Source organism: Coenobita brevimanus, chromosome 30, assembly GCF_032717465.1.
Source record: "Coenobita brevimanus isolate Jiangsu-jjx chromosome 30, ASM3271746v2, whole genome shotgun sequence".
NCBI lineage: Eukaryota > Metazoa > Arthropoda > Malacostraca > Decapoda > Coenobitidae > Coenobita > Coenobita brevimanus.
The window spans coordinates 30,894,821-30,902,285 of record NC_136983.1 but is presented as its reverse complement, the minus strand read 5'-3'; the positions used below and the strand labels follow the sequence as shown (position 1 = coordinate 30,902,285).

General features: G+C 40.7%; 1 protein-coding gene across 1 annotated transcript in view; it reads left to right on the top strand.

Moving 5' to 3' along the window:
• The window catches only part of LOC145395281 (ionotropic receptor 93a-like), a 66,254-nt gene that overhangs the window by 33,651 nt on the left and 25,138 nt on the right, over positions 1-7,465 (top strand). The gene's annotated exons all lie outside the window — the stretch shown is intronic.

The window sequence follows — 7,465 nt, the reverse complement described above, 5'->3', positions numbered from 1 at the left end:
TATGTATGTAAATCTTTTGTCTCATATATTTGCAGTACAAAAAATATAACAATTGCACTCTTCTTTACTTTCCATATATTATACATCGTCTTACGTTACGGTCTCGAGTAAATATCGACGGCCGGGCTTTTGTGCGAAACGCGGTGACTGAATTCCGTATAGTTTTGTGAATCATCTAATTTATATTGTGGGTAATTTGTTTGTTATCCAACGACATATTTTGGCGGGCGATTAGCATTCGGTCCTCGAATGCATTTGTTTCATTTATTCATGTTTCCTCAGATGAGACTGTCCGGCTTTAGGCAGATCTCTTGTCATGAAGGGGTAAATGGATGTCCGATCCATCTTCACCTGTTTGAAAAATCTCTCCAGATCTGAATGACATTGCTCGGATACTGCATGGTTGAAAAGTAGTGTCACCGTATTGAAGGTAACAGTAGAACGTAGGGGTCTCGCTAGTGCTTCTGTCAACTGTATTTATTCTCGACCATTTACAGCAGTGACTTCCATGTGATGTAATTACTTAAAACAATTACTTACTATCCGGAGAAGACAAACTATAATTCTGTATGGTGATAATTTGTTTGGTATTTTGACCTCACAAAGAGTCATGGCAATAGTTTATGAACAAATAAAGCTGGAGGAACACAAATTATAACTATAACTGAGCAAAACTTATGAAGATTTTTTTCTCTTGCAATTGTTCACAGTATATCATAAACACATTTTTGCCTATGGTTCTGGATCTCCAAAACTTTATCATACTGACCCGAGAGTTAAAAAAAAAATGCATGTAAACACACGGATACAATTTTCCGGAAAAACAAAAAAGTACTTGTTTTAGGTTTAGTCTGTTCCCCAAAGCAATGCATCTCTTTTAACACATGCAAGTATTCTTGTTGGGTTAGAAGGCTCCCTAGCACCTCATTCGTAGCGATTTACTTTTGGATGTGGCTGGTTAATATCCTTTTGTACGTTATGTATGCAGAGTACTGGGATGTTTGAAGGATTTACATAACACGGAGTATAACAGTAAGGCGTAACAAGCATAATAAATTGGTTAAGAAAAGATGTTCAGGAGCTTCCTTAGCCAACGGTAATACGGGCCACAGTGGCTAATTGAACAGTGACCCCTGTTATGTGAACTATATCCAGTATGTTACATGTAATTCAGAGTGAACTTAGAATACTGTCAGGCATTACAGAAAGAAAGTACAACAGTTTATAATGGATTTTTTCCCCTTTGCTCTAAAATAGTCGGTGGTATAGTGATAGAAACCTCTAAACTAAGAAACCGTGGACTAAATCGCCACAGTTCAGGTTAGTTTTCATACTACATCTCTTCACTCTATATATTATCATCTTACGATCCCCACACGATTATACTGAAGACCTTTTGAGAACGAAAAGCCAGATACAGCTTTCAAAAATCCCTTCTTAGGCTGAATACGGTGATCTGACTTTAAGTAGAACTAAATAGGAAATGCGTCCTCCAAGTAAAGGAATTAAGAGAAACGTTGAAAATGAAAGACTTCATCATCATCTGAACCTCCTTTCCCACCCCAGGGCAGGGTGAGGAGTAGCAATGTCCAGACAGCCCAAATTTGCCCTATCCAATGGGCCAAACTTTCATTCACTCATCATCCAAGCCCACGGAATCCTGGCTTCATCGGATACGCCAAAAACATTCACCACATTCTGTAGGTTCACATAAATGTATCCAACTGAGTCAATTCAGACACTGCCACGTTAAAAAGCGGCGCCAAAATACCTGATCATGCACTTCTCACAACATTCATCCACCTAGCTCGATCTCGTGTCCGTTCCCTAGCCTCACCGACTTCCAAACCTCTCTTCCTCAAATACTCATCCACCATATCTTTCCACCTTCTCCTTGGCCTAACTCGCCTCCTCCCTCCTTCAAATTCGCTTAGATATGCCTTTTTCACCACTCTATTGTTATTTATTCTCTCCACATGACCATACCATCTCAGCACACACTCTTCGATTCTGGTGTCCACCAACTTCCTTACTCCACACCTTCACGAATCACATTATTTCGTATCCTATCCACTCTCTGTACTCCACAAACAATTCTCAGCAGTCCCATCTCCACTGCTCTTTCTCTTGATTATTCATTTTCATGCCAAACCATAGTCTCGCATCCATATGTTAAAGTTGGCACCAACACTCCCTCATGTAAGCCTCGTGTAGTTGCAACACTCAAGCCTCTGTTTCTTATCAAGGTCTTCATTGCACCGGCAACTTTTCTTCATTGTGTCACTCTACTTTCCACTTCTTTTGCACATTTTCGTCTCTGTTCTATCACTGTACCCAAGTATTTGAAGTCTCTCCAACTCCAGTCTCTCTCCATTCACTGCAACATTACACTGGGAGTCACCTTCTCTCTCAATAACCATCGATTTACTCTTTTCTACATTACTCTCAAGGCACGACGCTCACAGACATCAGCAAAACTCTGTACTTGCCTAAGAAGTTCTTGTCCGATACTTGCAAGCAGTACTGCATCATCGGCATACAACATATGTGAGATATTCCATCCATCACCTTTCATTACCAACGCCATCCTTCTGTCCATTACTCGTGTTTTTACTTCTCTCATCACCCCATCCATAATATATACTGAACAACCATGGGGACATCACAAAACCCTGTCGCACGCCCACACCGATTGTGAACCATTCACTTATGTAGTGCCACAAATTTAATATTCATGTATGTGTTTAGAAGTACTGTAATTTTTAAGTTAGATAGGATGTAACCTGAATACTAGTCAATAAATTCCTATCCTAAGTAGTAATTCTTATGTTAATGATTAATGTAGGGTTAACTTTATTTTTATATGTATGTATCTCTGTATCTATGCATTGGGTGATATAACTGTGGATGTTGAGCTACGGGAATTCCTCCATCTGGTCGAGTAATAAATAACAGATGCGCGCAGCTTTCCCCCTTCCTTTGTGCGTCATTATTAGGTGCCGAGTTTAAACCTTAAACAGAATAATGATGAGTATACAATTCTTTCCGTATCCTAGTTGTGAAATGTTTACTAATGAAGCTGACAGAACCCAAATATGTGAGAAAAACAGTCAAAAAGGCCTAAATAATGTCATTTGTGAGGATTTAATAGTCCCGCTTACCCTAACCGCCACTAGATGGCATAAGCTTCCCCAAAATTCAAGGGGGGATAGTGGTAAAATCAGTATCTAAATTAAGTAAGGATTGAATCCCAAATTTTCCCCAATCCAATCAAAAGTCCTGGCGTCATGTGTACACTGCTAAATAAATTGTGAAGAGAATTGAAACCCACCATATTTCAAAAACACCACCTCATTTGACCTAGCAGTGGCATCCCAAGCGTGCCCGACGAAGCCGCACTTGTTACCCAGACGTCGTGTATAATGGACGTTGGTTCAGGTGAGCTGTCCACATTTCTCCTTTCCCCCCCCTTTTTTCTTTGTTTAATCCTTACTTGGCATGGACCATATGAAGTAATTTTGTTGAAAGCTTAACGTAGACTTGAGGCCCAGACGTCGTGTATAATGGACGTTGGTTCAGTCCCCAGACACTGGCGACGTCAGTGTGAGCACGAGGCCTCCCTGTGGTATTGTCCATAGACGTGAACATACACACTTACACTAGCCAAGAATTATTTTATAAACCAAATGTAATTGAAATAGTATCATTGATCTGCTCTAACAAGTGAACTTTTTGTTTGTAAATAAGGAATAGAAATTTAAAAGTGATGTAATCTGGTAACGGAAAGGCAAAATTCAAAACCATTAACCGTTTTCTTTCTTAATTTAATGTTAGAAAATTAGGAGCGTGGAAGGGAACTTAGTGGTTGTGAGCAATAATGTAATTTTGAATTGTACCTCGAGGCTAAACAAGCCTGAGTGATTATGTATTCTTGGTGATTATACCATTTTTGAATTGTACCTCGAGGCTAAACAAGCCCGAGTGATTACGTATTCTTGGTGATTATGCAATTTTTGAATTGTACCTCGAGGCTACACAAGCCCGAGTGATAATGCATATTTTGGTGAATATGTAGCAATGATGATTATGAACTATTAATAATTATGAATGGAAAGTATTTGTGGATTATCGAGAATTACATGATGAGAGTATACTATTCGGACGAGACAGAACACAAGTAATTATTTTTATTGGTTCGAGACTAGGCCAGCCCGAAAAGACAATCCAAGCTCGTAAACAGGTCCCTGTCTTGAGGCTATTGTCGAGCCCAAGAATAACTGACAAAAAGAAAGTAAGGTACAATGACCTCATAAATCGCTTGTATGTATCAAATTGCTTTCGCCTGGTGACAATGTTGTAGGAATGATCACCCAAACCATGGTTTTAATGTACAATCTTCTTTCATATTACAAAGGTCATGAAATTAAAATGTCTTTTGAAAACCAGCATAAAAATTATTAAAGTATGTAATTTTCTTTCTTGGTGTACCTAATCACGGAAATTATATTCTCATGCCTAATTCACTCCCCATCCAATTCAAGATTCCTTCGCTGAGGGAACGACGACCACCTGTGGTACTGACTAAATCTAGGCTCGGCCAAAAACTAAAAACGCTACCAAAATTCTCTTAAACAATTATCATCTACCATACCAAGTCAAAATACCACCCCCTCCCCCCTTTTGTTTTATTGAAGTGATTTTTTTTTTTCTATTAACCAAGGAGGGGAGACTAAGTAGAGTACCACCTGAATTGTCAATGGGTAAGTTGACCAGTACCAACAACCGGTAAGATTATAAATCCGTCATTACACTGGATGAACATTAATGGTGGGATTGAAAAAACCTACCGTTACACTTAGATGCCCATTAACCATTACACATGCTTCGCTACCATCATAAAAACTTTTGACAGCACCTGACAGCACAGAACTTTCCAGTCTTTCTGTCTACTTTGTCGTATGCTTTTTCCAGCATACAAAAGAAGAAAGCATACAATGAATGGATGAGAAATAGGGGCCTGGAAGAAGTTGAGAGGCGGAAGAGAGAGTTATATGTGGAAAGGAAGAGAGAGGTGAAAAGATTAGTAAGAGAGAGTAAGAAGAGAGTGGATGAGGAATTTGGAAGGAATTTGAGTGTAAAGTGGAGGGAGTGTAAGAAAATGTTCTGGAGAGAAGTGAAAAGAGTAAGACAGGGTGGAAGTGAAGTTAGCAGGGGAGTGAAAGATAAAAATGGTAGATTACTAGTGGAGAAGGGAGAAAAAGTGAGTAGATGGAGAGAACACTTTAAGGAATTGTTGAACGTAGAGGATGGAAGTAATGCGAGTATAAGTGGCTGGGGAATGGCTGGGAGAAGGAGAGAGGTGAGAAGACAGGAAGAAATAAGTAGGATAGAAGTTGTGGAAGCAATGAAGAAAGTTAAATCGGGGAAAGCCCCAGGAATTGATGGAGTGTGTGGTGAAATGCTGAAGCATGGGGGAGAGATAGTAGTAGAATGGATGTGGAAGATGTGCAGATTGGCCTGGGAGGAAGGTAGAGTCCCGGAGGATTGGAAGTCAGGTATAATTATTCCCTTGTACAAAGAAAAGGGGAAAAAGAAGTGTGTGGTAATCATAGGGGCATTTGTCTTCTTAGTATAATAGGAAAAGTGTATGGTAGGATACTTATAGACAGAGTTAGAGAAAGAACAGAAAAATTAGTTGAAGAAGAACAGGGAGGCTTTAGGAAGGGAAGAGGTTGTGTAGATCAGATATTCATTCTTAGATATTTAGTGGAAAAGTTTCTAGAGAAGGGAAAGAAGTTGTATGCGGCTTTCATGGATTTGGAGAAAGCATATGACAGGGTGGATAGACAAGGATTGTGGAGAGTGTTAAGAATATATGGAGTAGATGGGAAGTTGTTGAATGCTGTGAAGAGTATGTACGATGGTGCGAAGGCTGCAGTGCGTGTGGATGGTGAACTAAGTGAATTTTTCTCTTTGAAAGTTGGTTTGAAACAAGGATGTGTCATGTCTCCATGGTTGTTTAATCTGTACATGGATGGGGTAATAAAAGAGGTACAAGGTAGGGTAGTGGATGTTGGAGTGGCCTTGGTGAGAGAGGATAGTGTTTGGAAACTCCCTGTACTGTTGTTTGCAGATGATACTGTGTTGTTGAGTGAAGACGAAGGGGAGCTGCAAGGCTTGGTGGATGAGTTTGAGAGAGAGTGTAAGAAACGGAACCTAAAGGTGAATGTAGGGAAGAGTAAAGTGATGGTCTTTGAGAGAGGTGAAGTTAGTGAATGTACAGCGAGGTTGGATGGTGAGGAATTGGAAAATGTGAGTACGTTTAAGTATTTGGGTAGTGTGATGAGTAAGGATGGAGGTTTGGAGGGTGAAGTGCTTGAAAGGTTACAGCAGGGAAGAAAGGTTGCTGGTTCCTTGAAAGCAGTGATAAGAAACAGGGAAGTGAGCATGGAAGTGAAAAAGTTACTACATGACAGTATTGTGATACCAACTTTAACGTACGGAAGTGAAGCTTGGACATTGTTGGAAGGACACAAGTCAAGAGTGAGAGCAGTGGAAATGAGTTATTTAAGAGGAGCCTGTGGAGTCACGTGGAGAGACAGGCTGACGAATGAGGATATGAAGAAGCATTGCGGTGTGGATGTGGATGTGATAGGAAGCGTTATGAGGAACACACTGAGGTGGTTTGGCCATGTGGAGAGGATGGAGGGTGAAATACTGACGAAGAGAGTGTATGTGAGTGAGGTGGAGGGGGGAAGAGGGAGGGGGAGGCCGAGGATGAGATGGAGGGATGGGGTGGAGAGGTATATGAGAGAGGGGGGTGTGAGTTGGGAGTAGGGCAGTGAAATGGCGGGTGACAGGGCGACTTGGAGGCGATTTGTTTGTGGCCACCCCAAACGGGATTGAGGCGTCTTGCAGTAGACAGTAGATAGTAGATTTTTCCAGATCCTTGAATGTCATAAACACTTTATGGTCCTTCTCACAAGCCTTCTCTGCTATCTGTCTCACTTCAAATACTTGATCCACACATCCCCTGCCACTCCTAAAGCCGCCCTGTTTAGCACTCACTAGGAGTTCTGATATCTCTCTTCCTTTATAATAATTCTTCCATATACCTTCCCTATCACACGCAATAAAATTATGCCATGATAATTCTTGCACTCACTTAGCTCACCTTTCTTTTTGTACAGCAGTACAATCACAGCCTTTTTCCACTCTGCTGGCACAGTTTCACTCATCCACACGCTCTTACATATCTCAAACAAGCACTTCATTCCATTCTTTCCACTACACTTAAGCATCTCTGCATACACCTCGTCAACCCCAGTTCCTTTCCCATTTTTCAGCCGTTTCACAGCACTCTTCACCTGTGCGAGTGTCACGTCTCCTGGCACTGCATACCTTCTCTCCACATATCCAAAATCAATCATGTTTACAGTCGCTCTGCTCTCTCTATTCCCATTCA